Raw genomic sequence first — 23307 nt, forward strand, 5'->3', positions numbered from 1 at the left:
ACTTTGTCCCTTGCAGTGGGTGGATATGAAAGATTCCTTTGCTGTCCTATCTTCCTTTCTCACTGCAAGGTCTCCCCCAAAAACCAGGGGAAAACTCTCCACATGGAGAGCAACGCAGAGACCTCTTAGCGGCAGCTACCTGAGGGCTTTGCCACACGCATCATATAGGTTGTCCGTTCCGCCCCCGGCATCCCTCGGTGAGCTCACAAGGCTTCGAGCTTGCTCACCAGGTGCAGGGTCTTCTCGGCTGCAGACTACCCAGATGCTGCCCAGCACATGACCAGAGCAATGATCCTGGCCCGGCAGCATTGACTTCATCTGGAGCTTGTTAAGAATGCAAATGTCAGGCCCTGCGAAGTCAGAAAGCCTGGGGGTGGGCCGGGCGAGCTCCCTTCTATCCCTCCCTCTGGGTGATGCTGATGAAGGCTCAAGGTGGAGAACCGCCGGCTGAGACATCACCATGGCACCCCCTCCCAGCAGGCTCGGTGGTGGCGGCCCCACCAGTATGGCCACCCTGCTGCGAGGCCCCTTCCCGAGGAGGGCAGTTGCCGCGTCTCTGTACCAGAAGCATCCTTCCAGCCCATCCTGGCTGCATCCCTCCCTGCTGCTCTGGCAGAGCCCAGGGCTGCAGACACCCAGGAGCCCAGCAGGTGCGCTTGCTGTTGCTCAGAACAAAGCTCGTTGTCCCCTGCACCCAGCACCCCCCCTTCACTCATCCTGAGGCGGGCAAGGCGCCTCCCACCTGCGCCGGGCGTGCTCTCATTCAGCAGGAGTGGAAGAGGTCAGTGCAAGGTGCTGTTGGTGACCACACACACCGGGCGCCCCCTCTTCCAGGTGCACCTGTTCCCCGCAGCCCCGGGAGCCCGGCTGACCAAAGGCTGCAGTACAGTTCTCCCAGGTCAGCCGGAAGCAGGGGTAGGCCGGGGCACAGAACTCCCGTGGGGATGAACTGCAAAGGATGCACACCCCCCTCCCTCCACACAACGCGTTCCCCACCAAGGTGGGGGATGACCTCTTCAGCTGAAATCCAACGGACCCACCCCATCAGAAGCCTCACATTTCCTCCTGCCTCACACCCGAACCCCCAGGGGCTCTTCCACCGCCCCCACCAGCACCCCGACCTCGCCACCCGCTGTTGCCTCCCGCACCCCACTTGGGAGAAACTCACAGGCCATGTTCAAGATTAGCCAGCGGCTGACTCCGGGGACCACAGATCTGACAGGTGGGCAAGTCACAAACAAGGCTGGCCCAAGACCACGCAAGAGAACTGCTGGGATGATTCCGTTCTCAGTGTTTCATCTGGAAGTCTGAGCGCTAAAAACTATGGAGTCGACAACATAGCCAGGAGGGGTGGTGACCACTTCCTGTGCTCTAACCCCTCCACTATCCACTAAGAATCTCTGCCTCCGCCCTTTTTCTCCCCAGCTTTCCCTTCAGTTCCGTGGGCCACCAGCGTCCTTCCAGTGAATTAATTAAAGGAGCCCAGGTAGGTTTCTCTTGCCACAAAAAGCTTGATGGACTTCCCACTATGAGAACCCTGCTCAGCTCCCAGCTCCTCCACAGAGCCCCTCCCAATACCCCTCGCAGGGCTGCTGCGTCCCCCACTGGGACACCACCTACAACCTTTCACCTAACGCAGCCACGTACACCTGCAGGGCCATGCAGCATCAGGGGAAACCTGGGGCTGCAGAGGGACTGCATTTGAATGCTGCCTCCACCACTACTTGACTCTACCAGGAGAAGGAATCTCACTTACTCTCCAAACCGCAGGTTTCTGGGGATAAGACACTTACTGTGATGCATAAACGAGCCACAAACAAGAAGGCACTGCGCTGTGCCAGTTGCCAGGTCCACACCACTGCCCCCTTCTTCCCTACCTGATACCCCCTCCTTGGCTTTGGCCTCTGTGTCTAAGCACATAGGTGCCGCACCTAGTCTTTGGTGTCACCTCAGCTGCTGGTGCCACATCCTGATCCCCGCCAGTCCCTGTGGAATCTTTAGAATCTGGTTCAAGCTACAGGAGAGCTTTTAAATTCTATGATTACAGTATTATTGACTATAATTTTATTTGCTATGAGTTGTATTTGGAGCAAATGCCTCTAACTGTATTTTTAAAAGCTTTATTTTGGTTGCTATTCTATTAATATTTAGCTCCAGAGAAGCTAAGAACTACAAGGAGGAAATGAAAAAATCAGAAGCAAGAGAAAATTCTATCCAAGTGTTTAATCACCCTTAGATTATTCACATGTTATAATAACACCCTCGTGTTATTCATGATGACCCAAACCATTCCTGCTATAATTTAGCCTTATTTTATATCCCACCCTACATTTTGCATAATATATTTGAAAACAGTCTTTGCGCCCTTTTTAAGCCCCCATCTCCAGCTTTTTTACACTTTTCTCACAGCAGCTCACATTTTTCAAAGGATAGCTACATACTAAGCACTGTGCTTAGCACTTCCCACATATTTCCCATTTAATCCTTATAATCATGCTATGAGCATCCCCTACACTATATAAATGTTCTCACGCCCATTTTATGAATGAGCGAATCTCAAGGAGGTTGTGCAACTCACGCAGCAAATACCTGATGTGCTGACATTTGAACCTGGACAGTCTGACATGAGCGCCCACACGGCCAGAGATCCTAGTGCCTTAACTTCTACGACTCTAGTGGTTTATGGGCCTTTCCCCATCTCATACGCTTCCCATTGCGCCTCACTTCCTCTGGTCAAAAAGGTGCTGTCTGCGGGAGAGAAAATAAAACTGTGTTGCAGTGGGTATTAGTAGAAACTAATTTCTCCTGTATCAACCTGGAACAAGTTTTGGTCTTTTTACACTACAATAAGAAGTCCCTCTGGTGGTTCTTACGTACACAAAAGTAAAAGCACCCTCATTTCAAAGCATTTGTAAATAGTTTGTGATAAAATAAAATAGTAGTGACCAAACAGTTTGCAAAGTCTGTCCTTAGAGTCACATCCCAAAATCCAATTTGTGAAAATACCATTGCCAGAGCGTGCCTCCAAATGGCTTCGATCAAGTACTGGACACTGAAGGAGCCTCTGTCCATGTGACTAAGGGACCGCAGTAACCCTCCCAGTTTTCTTTGGCCCCATAGGAGACGATGAAAGGCTCATGACCTCAGGGTGCTTGCTTCTCTCCACGAGTAGAGGGAACAAATGACTTAATAGCACAGAAAAGATAGAAACATTTCCGAGGGCTTGTAAACGTGGCATCCAAGTTTTTCTCTCTTGTTGGCTTTGGAAACCCACTGCTCAAGCAGAGAAGACTCACTGGCTTTCTCACTGGGGTCCAGCAGTGGGACCACGTGCTGGGCGTGGCTTCTGCTGAGATTGAGGGGTTAGCTCCGCATCAATGGCATTAAAGAAGCTTTATTCATGGGAAGCATCCAAATAGAAATGTTGCTGTACAAGTAATTAGACTTGAGTTTATAAAGGATCAGCTCTTCATTAAGGGTTTCCCTCAAAGGCTTTTTACAAGCTTAAAGCTTGCATCTAATCTCCAGTGTCAGCTGTGGAAGGAAGGAAGGCACAGATGCCTATTCATACGCTAAGAAGCCTATGCTCTCTTCACTGATAAAGCACAGTAAGGATTTTGCTGTACATAAATATAAATATATGCTCACCACTCCGACTTCTCCCCACCCCCCAGAAATGTAGACCCCAGAGATCACAGTCAGCACACGGTACTTACAAAAACTCGAAGAAAACTCTTTAACCGTGATTAGAATTTTAACTGGTCATCCTCAGCAGCCCCAAATGTCATGCAAACCCTTCCCTGGTGTCATTCCTTATAATCCCCCCTCAGCATGTACTGGACATGGGCCTGCCTCTGTGTCAGGTTGGAGGGTTCAAAGAGAGGCGAGACACATTCCTGCCCTCTGCGAACTCACAGCCTCAAGCACGGTTTCTCAGAGTGGAGCCCACATAGAACCACAGGTTCCTGGGAGGTTGCTGCAAAATATTCGGCAAGTCTAGTTTCCAGATTCTCCTCAGAACTGCTGACTTAGAGGTGAAGCAGAATCTCTGAGAGCTCAGGAAGCTTTATGCAAGTCCCCCCCCCCGGCGGCTCTTTCATACACAAAAGTAAAAGTACCCTCATTTCAGAGCATTTGTAAATAGCTTGTGATTTTCATTCCTGTAAGGCTTCAAATTCTGGGCTTTAGAGCGCAATCCCATCTCTTCAGAGAGCAAAGACGACCACCTCCACTCTTCGTGAGCTCGCAACCAGTCCCACCAGTTGATCCTGGTGACCCTCCCTACACCCTCCCTTTTCCCAGAAGTCCATGCGCTTCCCATATTTCATAAGGCCCTCAACAAGCCCCCACCTTGTCTACCAGTGGGTAAGAGTTGAAGGCATGTTGGAACCAGACCTGGTCTGAATCCTAGCCCTGAACTTACCAGTCATGAAAGGCAATCACTAGGCCTTCTTTTCCTCAGCAAAAAATGGTGGTAATGATTGTACCCAGTTCGTAAGACTCAGGGTTGGAGAAATAATATGCACAGAAAGCACGCATATAGCTTGGCATACAGTCAGCATTTAATAAATGTTACAACTGTGGTTACCAAAGTCCTTGGGGGTTAACAGCTCAGAGCTCAAAAAACCTCACAAAATTCACAACAGGCTAGCGTTTTCCCTGAAAGGGACCTCAAGAACCATGGCAGGCAGGCACCTAAGAGAGCAACCAGTGACACACTGCCAGCCTGTGCCCTGGAGGTTTCCACACTGTGAGACAGTGAAATTCCTGGCTAAAGGAGGGCGGGTGAGCAGCGTTCATATACAAAGGGAACATTTTTAAATTGAATTAATAAAACACACACAGGAATACTACACCTAAAGCAAGCCAGGTATATAAAAATCCAGATTTATTATGTGTATCTTTATCAAAAGATAGACATTTAGCACCCCTAAAATATTTAATGTATGATTTTATTTTAAAATTCTCTATCCAAACACAAAACTTCAGGAAGGTATTTATTACACAGTTCATATAAGGTTCCAGGTTTAGCAAATTAAAATCCAAGATACCCAGTGAAATCTGAATTCCAGATCAACAAGAAATAAGTTTTGAGTATAAATATATTGCAAACAATATTTGGCAACTTATGAAGCATGATTGTGTTTCACAGGAGCTCATCACTTGAGCTCCATATCTTTTATGTTAGTAAAAGAAAAACTGATTAGAAATAAACTTATCCCTGGTCAGGTGAATTGATAAAGTTTTATGTTCTAGGAGAAATGAATGAAACGAGACCAATCACAGGGATCAAGTTAAACCTGAATTTTTCTTAAATGCAAAGAAGTTGGAGCCCCTTTATGCCTGGAGAGAATCCTGCTATAACTGCATGTTATAAAGTGCTATGTTAGTTCTAGAGGAATAAATGGGGGAAGCGTTACCTTAGGAGAAATCAGTTATGCGATCAGGGGCCAGGGTTCATCCTGTAATCTGGGCTCAAGGTTCAGACCTGCTCTTTCACAACCAGGAAACACTGACCCCGAAGCTGCCGAGGGTGCACTAACCAACCCCCAACACACATTTTCTCTCATGCCTTTTGCTCCCACTAACTTGCGAACAGGTAAAATGCACTTTCTTTGATTTATAATACTCTTTGATGTTAACAAAAAATAAGATCTCCTTTTGGAACTGCCAGATAGTTTCCATGGTGAACAGTTAAGGAGCTCTTTTCAAAATGTTTTAGTCTTTAATAAGCACTGTGTGGCAGTAGATGGGAGGTGGAAATCATGGATATTCCAAGACACTTCATTATGCTTTATATGTTTTAAAGTGCATCTGCCATTGATGTGAATGCTGCTACATTTTTAATTCCTCCCAAACCGGGAGTCCATAGTAGGTAAGAAAGTATTCCCCTGGAAATAAAAGTACCCCCGTGATCAGGGGGAATTTAGAGAAATAGCAGGAGGAGCATTCAACTTGGAATCAGATGACCAAGCTCACCTCCTCACCTGGGCCACGCACAGGCTGTGTGGCACCAGGCCAATCGATTTCTCTCTCTGGACCTCTGTTTCCTCAGCTATAAAATCAAAGTTTCCTACAGGCTTTTTATGGTCTGGGATTCTGGGATTCTCAGTAATCTGAATTCAGATCTCTCATCTTTCACAGTAGTATTTTGAGAAACTCTCCCCTTTCCATGTTTCTGGAAGCATCCTCCATGGAAAACCCACACATATCTCCTGACCCACATTCTGAGGACGAATGCATGGGACCTTTGGAGAACACTTTGAAAATAACCGTCCTGCAGCACGAGAGACAATTAGCAACACACACGAAGGCAGAAAATGGCTTTCGTGCCCATCACTGTCAGGTGAGGAATGGTAACACTGGGGAAGAGGCACACCAGAGAAGCTGCTGTTGAAACTGAGGCTGGAGCGCTGGAAAACTGTTCATGGCTGAAAGTCCTGAGTTGGCAAATGAGCGGAGAAAGGGTCAGAAAACCATGGCCTACAAGGAATTGTAGGGGAAAGGAGTCCAGTGGGAAGACAAGGGGAGACGGAGTGGCCGTGTTCCCAACGGAGGGGCCTGTTGCAGGCCTGCCCACACCCTCCCCTCCTCCAGCCCGGATGCCTCTGCAGGCACCCCGGCCCCGCTCAGCGCGGATGACGACGGGTGAGGGCTGCGCTCACCTCCGGAAACCCTCCCCTGCTCCAGTTCCGAGGCCTTCCTCCTCTGTAACAACCTGATGGGCCAAAGACAATCAAGGACATAAAACAAAAAAGGCTTTTTTCTCTTAATTCCTGAACAAAAGTATTTTTAGAAGTGCCAGCCCTCACGAACAAGGTGTCTTTGAGGTATTTCTTCAAGAGCGGCCATGAGCTGGCAAATACTCCCTTCCCCTGATATTATCGATGCACCTCCACTACAGCGCGTCCTCCTCACAGCTGCGAAGAAAGGTAAGAGGCTCCTCTTTGCAGGAAAACTGAACGCCAGTAGAATGGGCACACACAGAGAGAAAGACCGGCGAGCCAGGGCTTTTTAAGGATAACCCTAGAAGGCATTCTATCCTGTACATAATTTCTGCTCATAAGGCAGAGTGGTATCAGGGTCTCTTTCAGAAAGATTTCCACCCAGTACAACTGAGAAAGGATTAAAACTTCTGTGCTTTAAGAGGTAAACCTCAGCTATTTGACGATGCTCATCTGGGACACCCAGATGGGGCGTGCACGCTGTGTACCAGGGGTAGGCGAAGCTGATGGTGACAAAGTCCTAGGTCCCCTGCACATGCCTCTTGAGTGGCAGGTGCTGAATCTACACCCACGTCATGTTGCCCTTCTGCCTATTTCTCATCGTTGGTTTTCTGAAAAGCAACGGACACAAAAATCAGTATTTCCAAACGTCAGGGCTCACCCCAGGGAAGCCTAGAGGGAAAGCAGGTCACGGGAGCCCCGGGGGGTGGGGGGCGGCTGCCAGAGAGGGTAAAGGGCTCGGGTGGGGCCCGGAGGAAAGTCACACCTGCCTGTGCATTCCTGTCACTCGGCTCAGCAGAGCCCTTCAGCCTCTCCGGATTGCTTCTCCCAGTTTTCCCAGCTTTTATGCAGTCTACAATCTTCGAAGGATCTGAGTATGTTTTGTGGTTATTTTTCAATTTTAGTGTCCAACCCAGATATTAGTCATATCCCTTCCTTGAGTTTAGCTTATCTTTTGGATTATTATCATTTTTACTTCCGTTGTCATTTTTCGAGAAGTAAATCTTTGCAAGAGAAATCAAAAAACATCAGAAAAATCTCTCACTTTAAAAAGTGAATCAAACCCCTCTGATTTTTTTTTTTAGTCTCTAGGTGAGAAGACCTCTGTGCTTTAGGAGTATTTTCATCTTTTCTCATAAACCAAGGTGCTCAAAGCATCCCTGAGGAGTGAGTCCACCCACTGCCTAGCCTCACAGTCAAGGTGGGTCCCAAACTACACGATGCTGTTGTGACACCCTTGCTCAGAAATGGAAGGTGATGCAGCCGACGGGGTGTGTGCCCGTGCGTTCCAAAGTGACTCCAGACGATGGATGATGGGCCCCTAGACTTTTCTTGGTGTGATGTCTGTGGTGTGCAGAGACCATCTGCAAGGCCAAGCTGCATGCCATTCCCCCGGCCTCTCATCGCTCGCTGCTGGCCCACTTGGCTGGGGCTGCAGATGCCCAGCTGTCTGCCAGCTGTCATTCTGCTCGTTTGCAAATTCGGCAGCATTTAAGCTGGGTTCCACGGTGTCGCAGCTCCCGTCAGGTGCCCTCCAGGCCCCTCCAGAGCCAGGGCTGCCCTCTACCCTCTGCCAGGCTGAGAGACGCTGCTGGGGCACAGAAGCAGCATGGAAGGCTGCCACGCTTCCAAACCACACCCTCGGTCATTCTGCTCATCAATTACAACAGGTGGTGGCCTTGGGACCTCCCTGCCAGGAAAAAAATCAGCCCCTCAAGCCCCAGCCCCACCGTGCATTTGATCTGTGGTCATGGATCGTTACTCGCTTGCCACCCACATCTCACCAGCTCGTCAATCATGGAAATAAAAGCAGCCATGGGCTACAGGAGGGCCACATCCTCTACGTGGGGTTGTGCCTCCTGGCAAAGTGCCCACGGGGAATAAAAGTGACGGAAAGACAAGAGTGGCTACAGGAAAGAGGACAGGCTCTCCCTGAGCCAGGGGTGGGCTAGACACTAGGTGGGGGGCCCAGAAATCTGTTTAACAAGCCCTCCAGGTCCTTCTGATTAAATGTGAGGACAACCAATTTAAGTCCTCTAACACAGTGTGTGGCACACGATACATGGTCATTTATCCTGGTAGAAATTCCAAATTTCTGAGGGATTACTGACTGGGAGCCTAATACATCCACTAGGCCCAGTGCCGGGGCCTGGACAGAGGCCCCACCCTCAAGAGCAGATTCCTCTGTTGGCCGCAGTGCTTGTCAGTCTGCATGAGGTATGAATGAGTCACACGGTGAGTGTCTGTCACACGCATGGAAGGACCTCACGGGGCTGCATTCCAGACCCCGCCCCCTGCCCGCTGTGCCAAGTGGCCCCGGAGAGGCACCGGGAATAGGATCCGCACCTCTGCTGCAGCAGACGGGCCATTTCAGGGTTCTGTGGGAGGCCGTGCGCCCACCTGCTTTCCTCCCTCAGCGTCGGACGCCAGAAAGCCCGGCAGGTGAGGCCCCAGCACTGCCTGGCCGTCCTCCTCCGACGGCTGCCTTTCTTCCTGGCTGCACGTTGTGACCTGTTTTTATTCCTGGACGAAAACAGTATGCTGTTGTCAGGGATTCCTGAAGCCCAGAGAATGCTACGTGACAAATCTGGGACTCCAGGCCCCCTTCTCCGGGCTGCAGACTCACCCCATCATCCCTGGGAGATGACAGGGGGCTGGACGCAGGGCCACTAGCTGTGAACAGACTTGTTCCTTTGCAGGTCATCTCAGAGTGTGTGAAGACTGTCCATCCTGAAAAAAATAGTGTTGAGATCTCCAGACAAGGGGATTCCAATAATTTTTTTTAATGGAAAAAAAATTTGGTCTGCTTTGGAGGTGACAGAAGGGAACACATCATGCAGCAAACAAGAAAGAGCTAAGAGTCAGGCAGGAAGGACGGGGCTGCTCAGCACGGCTTCTGGGCCACTGACTACAGATACCAAATCCAGATGTGGCCTGGAGCCACGAGCCAGAAACCAAACAATCTGTTTCATAGTAATTGAATAAATAAACCTCGATCATCCATTCATCAAACAAGTATTTATTGCGGGCACACTACCTCTTGGTGTGTGCCCAGGAGACACGCATGAACCTGGAGAGACGCAATAAATGGTCAACGGTCAAGGGCGAAGAGGAGGGCACGTGCAGGGAGAGCCTCCCAAGGCAGGAGCCCGAACCCGAGGGCGCAGCAGCCATGCCCTGAGCAGACAGCTCACAGAGCAAGGGGCTGGCCCTTCTCACGCAGGGCTGGCACCGGAGGGAAGGAGAGCATCCTTGCTTCCGGCGAGTCAAGAGAATGGGAGTGGAGTTGAGGGCCGAGTACAGGGAACCAGGTCCTCCTGGGCAGGCCCAGGGGCTGGGGTGCAGGGGAGGGTCCTGGGGAGCCGCTGACGCTTGTAAGCGGTGAGCCAGCTGCATCGGCACAACATGACACAGGGTTATGCGGCCAGGCGGGGATTCAAAACTGTCCGTGAGCTTCAATTCCCCCAGTTTTCAGCTACTGTCCTTGGACAAGTTTCTCCACTTCTCTCTACTTCAGTTATGACAGGGTTGCAATGAGGAATAAATGAGAAAAATGTAGATAAGATGCACAGCACAATGTCTGGGATGCAGCAAGCCCTCAATAAACAGTATGATTATCATGATTATTTCATTAACGTAACTGAGCACACACCACCAGCTTGAGGTTTCGTAGCCTGTGCCCCTCCCCCTGCCCATCAGCCAGAATTCTGCTCATTTGTGCCCTTCTGTCTCCTTTTAGCAAGAAAGGATCCTCCCTGTCTGGGATGGCACCGAACAAGTCATCCAGTGTCCTGGATGGTGGGGCCGGACTTGGGGCCACTGGGTGCCGGAGGAAGGCTTCCTGAGAAACCATACCCGGGGTGTGTGAAAAGCATCTATCCTGAGAGAGAAGACAGCATGTTCCCCACGCAAGGGGTTTCTGGGGTCTTTTTTAGTGGAGAAAAATATGGGTATGCTTGTGGGGGAAGAAGAAGCGGAAAGAGGAGAGAAAGGTCCTGGGGCTCGCAGGCCAGGGGAGCAGCGGGGGAGGGTGGACGCGCTGTGGGTGGAGGGCGCGGGGGGCAGAGAGGGAAGCTCTGTCTGGTTTCCTCCCGGCCCCCTTGAAGTCTTTCTAATGATGCAAGAAATGAAATTCCCTTTTAATTAGTTCAGCTCTTCTCCTGTGTTTCTTTAAAAGTGGATTCTGTGTGGAGACAGAACTGTGCAGATTCCCTTGCCAGGATTTAGTGGGCTTAGAGTATTAATGCTGAAAGGGGGTGTATGAATACCTACCCCCCAGGGCTATTCTGGGGATTAAAGGTGGCAACGCCCAGTTGTATGCACCAGCTTTTGCTAGAGAACGCTGCAAACAACCCCCAAACCCCCGTGGCTCCCAACAACAGAGGCCTCTGTCTTGCTCCTTTACGCGTTCTTTGTGGCCTGCCTTTATTCTGGGACCTGCATGGCCGGATCCACCCCTATCTGGGCCAGGCCAGGCCAGCACAGGAGGAAGAAAGGCGGAACCAGAAATGGCTTCCACACAGACATGTGTCACTTCCAATTCCATGGCACTGGCCGAACTAGTCAACCCCAGGACGAGATGGTCCCCCAGGGAGGGGCGGAGGGAGGGACTGCGAGCACCCAGGAACTAGCGGAGAACCTGCCCAAGTGTGAGGAGCTGAGGACACTGCCTGGCATGCAGAGCCCTCGGTGAATTATGATAATCATGCATAACAATCTGCAAAAAAATGGGGGAAGGAATAGCACCAGCCCACGTGGGAGGCTGAGGATTAAGGGCGGTGATTGGCACAGGGCCTGGCTGAGCCACTCAACACCACCCTGGGGCCTGGAAGAGCAAACGGTCCAGGGCTGAGGAAGGCCAGGGCAGGGGGCATGTGGTGGCCCGAAGCTAGAGAGGATCTGCCGGGCATGGTGGGAAAGGATGCCCCTGTCAGGGGTCAGAGAGCCCAGGGCTGCATAGGCTGGAAGTGTCAATCACTGTCCCGCCAGAGCGGACAACCTGCGGCCCACACGCAGAGCAGCAGAGAGCTCACTGCTCGCCCAGCCCTTCCTGGGTCTCGGCACCAAGCCCGTGGGCTCCACCAGGAAGCCCCGAGCTGCCTGTGTCCACGAGGAGCTGGCCCCAGGCCTGCTCTGCTCGGGGGCCCCATGGCTCCCACCACTTACCCATCCCTCTCCCATACCAGGCAGGGAGCTCCGGGCCTCCAGATGCCCAGCCACCCCCACCCAGGCCCGCAAGGCAAGGCCAGGTCAGGACGAGGGGCGAGAACAAGTTCGCCTGGAGGGACCTACCCCTCTCCCTGCAAGCCCATCTCTACCACCCCAACCGCACGGCTCTCCGGGGGACCTCCTAACACCTCCCCGTGTCACCCTTCAGACCTGCCTGCCCATGCATTCCATCAGCGAGCGTTCATCAGGAGCCCTCCACGTGGCAGATGCACTGCGGTGCCAGGGCTGGAGCAGAGAGCCGGGGCTGCGTGTCCACACCCAGGGCCCACGTCCAGGGCCCACACCCAGGGCCCACGCCCCAGCGCAGGAAAAAGACAAGAGACAAAAGGAAGAAGGAGAGCGCCTCCTGTGCTGGCCGACGCGAGTGCCTAGGGGCACGCGGACTGGGTGCAGTTTTGAAGTGTGGCCCAGAAAGTGGAAAAAAGGCCAAGAGATGCTGAGGGAAAGATGTTTAGTCAGAGGTAACAGCGAGCCCAAGGGTGAGCATGAGTGTCAGGAAAAGAGCTGAGCCCATGCAGCCACAGTGAAGGGAGCCCAGCGGGGGCAGCCGCAGGTTCTTCAGAGCCCCCTTCGCCCCCCCGTCAGGGCTACAGGTTCGAGAAGCTGTCTCTGCGAGTCTATTGCAGTCACACTGAAGCTGTTTCCTGGAGCTCTGTGGCCGCATGCCCGTGATATGTCCCTGGACAGCCGAGCAGGAGGCCTTGCTGGAGCCCGCGTCTCCGGCCATGAGCGTGGAAAACCGGGAGCTGTGGACTCAGACAGACTCCAGGGCGCATCCTGGTTCTGACACGCTCAGCAACTTGGGTGAAGCTGTGCATGGCATTCCCACAGCTGCCCAGCCCGCCCGAGGTCATCTGCAAAGCTGACAGCATCCTGCCTTCTTCCTAGGGGGTTTGGCCCCGGGTACGTGCCTGGTCCTCACCAGAGCAGACCAGAGGTGCTGGGGTGCGGCCCTCCTGCAGTTCAGGAAGACCTGGGGCCCTGGGCGAGGCGCAGGTCCCTGCAGTGCGTCATTAGTACACCCTGCTCACAGCCCTCCCGTCCCCAGCTTGCATCGCTGCTCCTCTGAAGTAAATCACCCACAACTAAACCTGGGTCTCAGGGTTGGCTCTCAGGGAACCCCAAAGTCGGACGCCAGCCGTGTGCACCTGGGAAGATGATGTAAATTCTCTGAGCCTCACTCTCCATCTGCATCTTGGAGACGATGAATATTAGTGAAGAGGGATGGCAAGCGGGAGTGAGCGAGCACTGGGGAGCACAGGGCATCGCGGGCAGCCGGCTCGGAGCGGGCAGGCAGCTGCGCACTACTGGGGAGCCTGGGAGCGGGTGCCACGCTGCTCTGCAGACCACCAGCAGTGCACCAGGGGCACCGAGCTGGGGAAGAGCACAGCCTCCGTCGCCAGCACTGGGTTCAAGTCCCCGCTCTGCCTCTGACCAGCATGTGGCCTGGAGCAACTTCATCTCTCTGTGACTATTATTTTTTTATTAATCACTATTATCTCCTGGAAATACTATATAATTTATTACACTAGAATATAATTTATATAAGACAATTTCCTGCAAATATTATTATTATTATTATTATTATTATTATTATTATTATTATTATTATTATTATTGTGGAAGCTCTAATAGCATCAATCCTACAGGGTTGCTGTGATGATTAAATGCCTTAGTATTTGTAGAGCGCCCACAACTGTCCTGCCTCGTGACAAGCCACCTATGTGTTTCCCATGTTATTTCCATTGTTATCAGAGGTCTATTATTATTGCATTATTTTTATGCTGTGCTGGAAATGCAGCAGTCTTTTACCTACCACTCCTGAGGCGTCTCTCTGGCTACCCAAGCCAAAACTCTACAGATTTAGTAGTCAGTCATGGTGAGTTTTTTTAACTGCACCGATAACTCATGAGTACGCTGCAGTGGAAAGAGCTACGCACTGCGCGTAGAGGGAACCGAAAAGTCCCTTCAACACGGCCTCTGCCTCCCCACCCGTGGCCCTCAGGGCACAGCCCTCCTCCAGCCCCTTTCGCACAGACATACCTATGCAAACACTCTCTCCTCTGCAGGAGTATCTGCCATTCGAAACTTGCACTCAAACTGTTAGGCAATTTGCTTATTTCTCTTCAAGAATATTTTGGAGACCTCTCTTAGACAACATGATAAATACCACTTCATTTTTCTAATTTTTGGGAATAGATGTAGCCTGATTTGGTTTAACAGATCCCCAGCTGATAGACATTCACATGCTTTCCAGTTTTCCCCTTTCTGAGAGCCACACTGTAGTGAACCTCTGCACACACATCTTCACGCAGGCAGACAGATACTCCTTGGGATGGGTTCCAGGAAGTAGATTTGGGTCAAATGGTGTGTGAATTTTTTGTTTTACTACATGCTGCCAAATTGCCTTCTAATTTACACTCCTACCCACGTTAGGGGGAGGTTTGTTTTTTGTTTTATCTATTTGTTTTTGTTTTAAAGAACTCAGAAGGGGTGTTCTTAGGCAGTTGGTCTCAGCATAGGGGAGCATCGTGTTTTTCCCAGACACCTAGAAACAGTGCTGTGTTCCTTTCCCTTCTGGCAATCCATGGTCCCAGGAGCACAGACAGCTCCCTCCGCCTCCTTCCCACGTCTCACACACACACACAGAAGCTATCTTCATGGACCTTTGTTCTGGACACCATTTCTGTCCAAATTAAAAATGGGGTGATTTGGGCCATAGCTACACCAATCTGTGGGCTCCAGGAACCCACCCCTGATTCCCATCAGGCAGCTGAACTCCCAAGTGCATTTTATAACTCCTTCCCAGAAATGATTCAGGGATTCAGAGGACTCCAATTCAAGGACTGAAGTTTGTACCTGCTATAAAACAGGACATGGAAAGGTTTCTATAGGAATGTCCAATTAAGTCTTGTTTATAATAGTGAAAAAAATGTCTCACTATAGAGAATTAAAGAAATTGTGCTAAGCCCATCCAGTGGACTACTAAACAGCTATTTTTAAATCATGATAGACAAACTTGTCAGCAATGTTTAAAATACATTAAGTGAAAAGTATGTATTGAATGATCCCTTTCATAAAAATAATTTTGTATAAATATGTTTATGCATTTACATGTATTGTACAAATATAAAAGGTTAATTCTAGAGAGCTAAATGCCAAAAATATTCATAGTGGTTATCTCTGAATTCATGGGTGACTTTAAATGTTTTCCTCTATGACTCTGTATGTATATGTGTGTGTGTATGTATATTTCAAATCATTTTGTATTTTTTATAATCACAATGTATTTTTATGTATTTTTAATTTTTTATAGCCACAAAAAGAATCCAAATGTCTATCTATTGTTATTTTCTATACTTATATATCTATATGTATATTTTTAATAACTTGGAAATAGGTAGATGAGCTTATAAGAAAACTTCAGTCTGGAGCTTCAAGTTCACTTAAACCCATTGTTCAAACCAAAACTTTCTCAGTTTCTGAAACCAAACCTTGTTGAACTTGGTTTTTCCTAAGCTGTGTCATATGCTCCAGTGATGTGCCCTCATGACAGTGTGCCCAGTTCTTGACAGAATAAAGGCTAGAAAAGGCCACCCGATGGCCTTTCCCATCCCTGACGGTTGGTCTGCCCTCCCCGCTCTCCCTGTCCCTTCAGCTCACACGTCCCTCCCGCCGGCTGGGCACCTCCCTCCACCTCTGTCCCAGATCTCCTGCACCCATCCCCAGGGAGAGTGCCTCCTGCCAGCTGCTGCCGCATCAAGTGAGGAATGTTCTCCCCTGCTACCCCACCAGGGGAGGTTTGCTCACAACACCAACAGTCCTCCTGGGCTCCAGGCAAGGCTGCTCAGGCCCAGCCTCAGGTTAGGGGTCAGAACTGGTGCAGCCTCCCCTGTGTCAGCCGCCGCCTCCGAGGGCAGCCCCCAGCCCCCAGGGCCAGCCGCACCTCCTCCTGCCCCACTTCTCTGCTCAGAATGAAGCCAGGCAGCACCCCGCGGTGCACGTCAGAGCTGTGGTGCGGGCCAGGTCTGAGGCCTTAGCTAAGCAGCGAGCCTCCGGGTAGCCCCAGCCTGAGCAGGGCGGGGCTCAGCACACCTCCCCACCCGTCAGTCAGCCACGCTGTCTCACTCCCTGGGGCTAGGACGCAGAGGAGATGAAGCCACGCTTCCTGGCACCCTGGCCTGTTGAACAGGAAACCTTGCGTGTCCATCGGCTGCTGCAGCTGGAGCATCAGTCAGTCAGGAAGTGGCCGAAAGGGTGGCGGTTAAGGTGATGCACTGATGCAGGGGACTGCCTCCCGCAAACCTGATGTCACCACGCTGAGCCCCGCCTAACAGCAGAGAACATGGTTGGGTGGCTGTGGGAGAGGAGCTGGTGTCCCGGGAGCAGGGCCAGGGCCGTGGGCGAGCATGCGTGGTGGGAAAGCCTTCAATTCCTACGCTTTATCTTCCCAACATTGCCCCGAAGAAGACCAGCATCTGCCCCATCACCTAGGCAGACACTCAGGACGTGGCACTGGACATACGGACATACGACAGAGGAAAGCTGAAAGCATACGCCTTGCTGCATCGCCCAGGGAGACCCGAGCTTAGGAGAACGTGGCTGTGGTCTGGGATGAAGTCGGAAGGGGCTTGTTTGCCCAGTCTCTGTACCTCCACAGCCTCTGTCAGAGCATCTTTCAAATCCTGTAGGTGGAACAGCCTCTGGCAGGATGTCATCTTGATTTCCTTTTCAGTAAACTAGGTTGTAATCTTTAAGAACCTGAAAACAAAACAGTGCCATCAGCACCTGGGCACAGGTACGAATCTGGGGAGAGGTATCTGTTCCTAACTTTCTTCCTGAAAGATGTTCAAGTCATACACACCGGTTGGGGTAATAAGGCACTTGAGATCTTCTCAGCAGCTTTCTTTAAGTTGTGGGCTTTTGAGACTGGTCGATTGTCTTGCTGGTTTACAAAAGAGAAAGTAGGTGTCTCAGTGGGAGCAGATTTCTGCCATCATCTTCACGGGGCTGTGTATGCCAGGGACGTGAATAGAAGCATATTTCAGTAGAAGCCTCATGATTGAGCTTTCTGCTTCTATTATTTGGTTTCCATGGTAAGTCTTTTCAGAGACCAAGATTACAGTGTCTTTATACATGCCCAGAAGAGTTGTGTGATGAACAATGCCAGGCATCAGCAGAGGGCCTGAGAGTTACAAAGCGAGCATGCACACTGCCTCACCTGGTCCTCACAGAAGCCCTCTGAATGTAGGGCTTAGTCCCATTTGCAGAAGAGGAGATTGAGGCTCAAAGAGGCTTGGTGGCCTTCTCCGGGCCACACAGTGAGAATGTAGCTACCTCAGGTGTTTGATGTCAAAGGGTGGTGGTGCTGGTTGTCTGAGGGGCTCTGTGTAGCCCAGGTTCTCAGAAGCAATAGCTGCCCGGTCCCAGCAAACCCCTTTCTGCAACCACAGTTAGATGGACTTTTCACTCCCCTTGGCAAAGAGCTGGATTACATCAGCAGGACAGAAAAGCCAGTGCCAGCCCAGCCCAGTGCCGAGAACTGAAGGGTAACCTTAGAGCAGCCCAAGGTAGATAGACAGAGTTCCCTAAAGGGCAAGGCCACCCAAGTAGGGAGTACAAACAGAAAGGGGTTCCTGATACAGTTCTAAGGGAATAGGATTCCCAGGGGGAAATAATGAACCCTTAAATAAGAACAGTTCACTGAACAGCCTATACCAGAAGAAGCAGATTTACTGAACATACAAAAAGAATCAAAAGCACAGGAACTACAGACATTGAAACTATGAAGGAACAAGCAGTTATAATTTTTTTAAATGCAGTAGAGTGAATGGGTATGTCACAGTTCTCCAGAGAAACAAACCAATAGGAGATAGAGACAGAGATGGAGGTGGAGCAGAGAAGGGGTGGGGAGGGAGAGGGAGAGAGAGGATTTATTTTAAAGAACTGGCTCATGTAAATGTGGTGGCCGGCAGGTCCAGAATCTGCAGGGCAGACCAGTCTGGAAACTCAGTCAAGAGTTAGTCATAGTCCTGAATTCAAAATCTATAAGGCAGGCTGGCAGGCTAGAAACCCAAGCAGGATTTCTATATCATTCATAGTCTTGAAGCAGGATTCTTCTTCTCTGGTAAACCAGTTTTTGTTCTGAAGGTTTTCTTTCACCTGACTGGTCATCAGCATTATTGAGGGCAATGACCTTTAATACTTAAAGGCAACTGATTGTAAACATTAAGCACATGCACAAAATACCATCACAGCAACATCCAGACTGGTGTTGGACTGAGCAACTGGACACCATATCCTCGCCAAGTTGACACACAATTAACCATCATTATCATAGGTGAGAGAATTTTAGCTAAGTAAAGAGCTCAATAAATAGATTGAATAGCAGCCAAAGAACAAATTACTGAGCCAGAAGATCAAGTCCAGACATTTCACAAGTAGACCACAGAAAGGATAGACTGAAAATGATAAAATTTAGTAACTGTGGATGGAAGTAGAATAGCCAAGACTCACATAGTAGGAGTCCCTGAAAGAAAGAGAAAAAAATGGAGGAGAGAGAATATTTGAAGAAATTGTTACTAAAAATTTCCCAAAATTGAAATAAAATTATAACACACCAGATGAGAAAGCTCTCATGCAGTGTCAAATGGATTAAATAAGAAAAAACTCACACCTGGACATGAAACTTAAGGACATTCATTGAAGGGTAAGAGAAAATTCCAACAGCTTCTGATAATAAAAGTAGGTATCCAAAGTAAAAAGTAGTCACAAAAAAATCCTCATCAACAACCCTAGAAGAAGACACAAAGCAACATTTTCACTATTAAGAAAAGGAACTTCAAGTCTAAAATCTCATATCCAGAAACTATCATTTAAGAATGAAATAAATATATTCCCAGTAATACAAGGACTGAAAAGTTTAGTCTCAACAAAGACCCTCTTCAAAAATATTCTTGAAAGAAATACTCTAGCAAGTATTCCTGCTGGTAGGAATTGTACACTGTGGAAAGTGGTCTGGAAATTCATTTTAAAAGTTATAGAAATGCCATATGACCCAGTAATTCCACTTGAAGATATATACTGAAAGAATTGAAAACAGTTGACTCAAACAGATATTTGTACACCAATGTTCATAGCAATGTTATTCACAATAGCCAAAAGGTGGAAACAACCCAGGTATCCATCAACTGGTGAGTAGGTAAACAAAACATATGTAAGTACAATGGAGTATTATTTAGCCATAAAAAGATATAAAGTTCTGATACATTCTACAAAGTCTACAAAGTAGATGAACCTTGAAAACATTCTGCTAAGTGAAATAAGCAAGACACAAATATTTTGTGATTCTACTTTCATGAAACATCTAGAATAGGCATACAGATGGACAGAAAATAGATTAGTGATCACCAGAAGCTGGGGGAATGGAAGAGTTCATTTTTAATGAGTTCTGTTTGGGGTGATGAAAAAGTTAGCATATAGTGGTTCATGACTGTACACTGTGAATGTAATTAATGACACTGAACTGTACACTTACAAATGATTACAATAGCAAATTTTAGAATATGTTTATTTTAACATACACACACACACACATGACTGGGCAAATGAGAAGAAAAAACCTGTCAGGAAGCCAAGAGAAAAATAGCACAGAAATTTTCCAAGAGGAAATACAGATAATGGAGTTGTCAAGCACTGGCATTAGCACAGCTATGTTTAATGTCTTCAGGATTTTTTTTTTTAAGGGGAATGTTGGCCAAGAGTTAAAGACTTGAAAACTGTATTTTAAAAAGAATCAGATGAGAATTCTAGAAGTGAAAAATGCAATAACAAATTACCTCAAAAGAGAATTTTTGGACTTGATGCTATTAGAAAATATCTAGATGGAAGCAAGAGAAAAGAAAATACAGCAGATTGTAAGGAAGTAAATAGATGTGTAGGAAAAGGTTGCAAGAAAAATAGTCCAATGTATGTGGAATCCCACGAAAGACAGGAATAGTTGAGAATTCTCTAGAAGTGACAAGAGACATCAAGCCACATATTCAAGAAGTTCTACAAACACCAGAAACAAACACCAAAGAAAATTATATCTTTGCACGTAGTCAAACTACTCAAAAACCAAAAACATAATCCGAGGAGAAGAACATATTACTGACACCTTACTTCTCAGTAGAAACAATGGAAACCAGAAGACAATGGAATCCAGATGTGGAAATACATCCTTCAAGATTCGAAAGAAAATAGCTGCCAATCAGAATCCGATATTCGGGGGTGGGGGGGAAGCTCCTCAAAATAAGCTTAAATAAAAGATGTTTTCTAACAAAAAATATGAATATGAGTAGCACATCAACTCTAATGGGAAAGCTAAAAGCTTTTCTTTAGACAAAAGCTCAACAATGCAGGAAAGAATGAAGAGTGCAAATGGAAAATCTAAGTAAACACAATTTACATAAATAATAATAAACAGAATTGTCCTACATTGACAACATCAAATAACAATGGTCTTATGGGCATTAATACACACACATAATTAAAATACATGATGATAGTAAATAAATTGAAAGTGGGGCTAGTAGGAGTTAAATGTTCTAAGGTTTTTTGTGTCCAGGAAATAGTAACACTATGAATTTATATTAGATTTTAAATTGCCAAGGATACGTGTTATAGGTAAGCACTAAACAATAGTAAAACAATATATAAGCTAACAGAAAAAAGAAAGCAGCGTTTTAAAAAAAAAGTTCATAAAGAAGGCAGAGAGAAAAGAAACACCGACGAGGTCGAACATATTGAAAACAAATAGAAAAAATGGTATTTCTTATCCCCAATATACTGTAATTACATTAAACACAAGCTGACCCAACATTCCCATTGAAAGGCTAAGAAATCAAAAGGAAACCTAATTATTTGTTTGCTGCTTATGAAAGACTCACTTTAACACACAGAAAGGGAAGTGTTAAAGTAAAAGGATGAAAAATATATACCATGCAAACACTAATTCCAGGAAAGCTGATGTAGCTATACTAGTATTAGACAACATAGACTTCAAAAACAAAAAGTACTTCTGGAAACAGATGCATTTCATAAACATAAAAGCTTCTGTCTACTGGAATGGTGTAGCCATTCTAAATTTCTAAGCACTTAACATCATAGTCTCAAATTATATACAGCAAATGGACTAAACTGAAAAAAAAAACAGATTAATGATCATTGAAGACTTTAACACATTTCTCCAAGCAGACATAAAATCAATGAATATATTAAAAAATATGAACCACATAATTAGTAAATTGGGCCTGAGATATATTATACACTGCACCCAACAACTGCAAAATACATACTCTTTTGAAATATGTGGAGGATATTTACCAAAGTAAAAGATATCCTAGTCCACAAAGTAAACCTCAGTAAATTTCAAAGGACTGAAATCTTATAATGCATGTTCTATCATCAATAACAGAAAGATAACCAGAAAATCTCTAAGAGCTTGGAGATTAAGCACCACACATACATAATCCAAACACTATTTATTCTTCAAAACTACATGCATATCTAAAAATACAGACATACAACATATTAGAGTGGGTGGCAGGGGGGAGGGAACAGGAAATGAGAAAAGAAGACAATCAAAAACATTAGAAGAGCCTGGAACAAAACGAATTTGGTGAATCATGACCCAAGAAATAACACTGAACTCAACTCTGTACACCTGAGGTCAAAAATTAAATAATGATTTTATAAATACTAACATTTAGAAATCAGAAAATCTACAATTCTAGCATGCGCCACATTTACTGACAAGTCAACATCTTAGGATCTCATGTTTAGTATAAAAGATAATTAACAAACAGTTCTTGCACCTCATCCATTAATTCAACAGGTATCTGTTGCACACCTACGTGCCAGACACTGTGCCAGATGGTGGGGATACAAAGTCACATGAAGCACAGTCCCAGATCTCAAGGCATTTCCTCCTCAAGGCACTGACGTCAAATGATACAGTGGGAGATAAACCGTAAGGGCAACCACAGAGCAAAATCACACAGAAACCACCGGCTGCATAACAAAGTCTCAGGGACCTTCCTACTGCCCAGCGGGTCACCCCAAGCCCCCTTGGTAACCACTGTCCGTGCCTCACTCACTGTGTGCTGCCTGCATCAGAATTCTGGAGCAGTAAGCCTAGGCTGGCTGCCATTCAGCTCTTGCACCCAAGTATATTCCCCTCTCCCGTAACGGTCCAGGGGTACAGGGAGACGGGTGCCCCATGAAGCCCTTAGGCTTCCAGTTCACCAGCCTGCCGAGTGTGACAGATGGTCCTCATGTTCCAGGCAGCAGAATGGCAGAATGGCAGAAAGGACAATAGGGACATGCTGGCTGGTGTGTAAGGACGTTTCCAGAAACTGCCCCAGGACATTTCCACTTAGTCCTCACTCGCTGGAACCTAGTTACCCAGGAATGCTGGGTAGCTATGTGAGGAGTCTAGAAAAGGGGGGACTAGATTTAGGGGAAAACTATACATCTCTGAAGAAGGCTTCTTTGTTCCTTTGAAAACTTATTTCCTATTAGGCCTCTGCCTAAATTTAACAACAACCAGACATTTATATAAATCTGACCATGTGCCAGGCACTGTTTTAGTGATGTACATGTATGAACCCACTTAATCTTAACAACTACCCAATGAGGCAAGCTGTTATAACGAGAATCGTCCCCATTTTATAGACGGGGAAGCTCACAACCAGAGGGATTAAGAATTCCAGAGATGCTCAAAACTGCTGGGGAACAGGCACACCGGGGAGGCTGGTTAACATGCAACGTCACACGCTCTGGGTAAGATGAAATTGCTGAGCAAACAGTGAGTGAAAAGAAGGGCAGAGGCCAGGCTCTGGGACACTGCAGCCCGGAGGCCAGACGCAGGGAACAGCTGACCCAAGACATGGTGTAAGAGCGAGTGGAGGGGCCGGGCAGAATGCTGTCTCAGAGACTCAGAGGAGGGTGCTCAAATACAAGGCCATCTCAGCCACATCAGCTAAGGCGCTGGGAAGTGTTTGCTGGGACTGGCATCGAGAAGGTCACCCTGGCCTTGGAGGAAGAGTTTTAGTGGTGTCTGGGGGTGGGTGGGGGAAGAATCCACGTCCTTATTGCTGAGCACCTTGTAAGGCCCTCCGTCCCTCCCTTCCTGTCCCTCCCTGTCTCCCTCCATCCCTCCCTCTCCTCTTGCACCTGCTGGGCCTGAGATCAGACGCACACACGCAGGTGCTCATGCGGCTGGCTCTGCCATGGCCACTGAGGGTGATCCATTCCCAACACAGCTACTATGAAATCAGAATAAAAGATGGGCTGTGTGGGACTCAGATTT

The 23307-nt window shown here is 48.0% G+C and overlaps 1 long non-coding RNA gene across 1 annotated transcript; it reads right to left on the minus strand.

Moving 5' to 3' along the window:
* Positions 1-9350: 9350 nt before the first annotated feature.
* On the minus strand, positions 9351-15569 carry LOC140847946 (uncharacterized). Its single transcript, XR_012128291.1, has 2 exons — positions 12105-15569; positions 9351-10236 (listed from the first exon to the last, which is right to left on the minus strand). It is a non-coding gene; the product is annotated as an uncharacterized lncRNA (long non-coding RNA).
* Between the last annotated feature and the right edge of the window lie 7738 nt (positions 15570-23307).

This window comes from Manis javanica, chromosome 1, assembly GCF_040802235.1.
Source record: "Manis javanica isolate MJ-LG chromosome 1, MJ_LKY, whole genome shotgun sequence".
NCBI classification, from domain to species: Eukaryota; Metazoa; Chordata; class Mammalia; order Pholidota; family Manidae; genus Manis; species Manis javanica.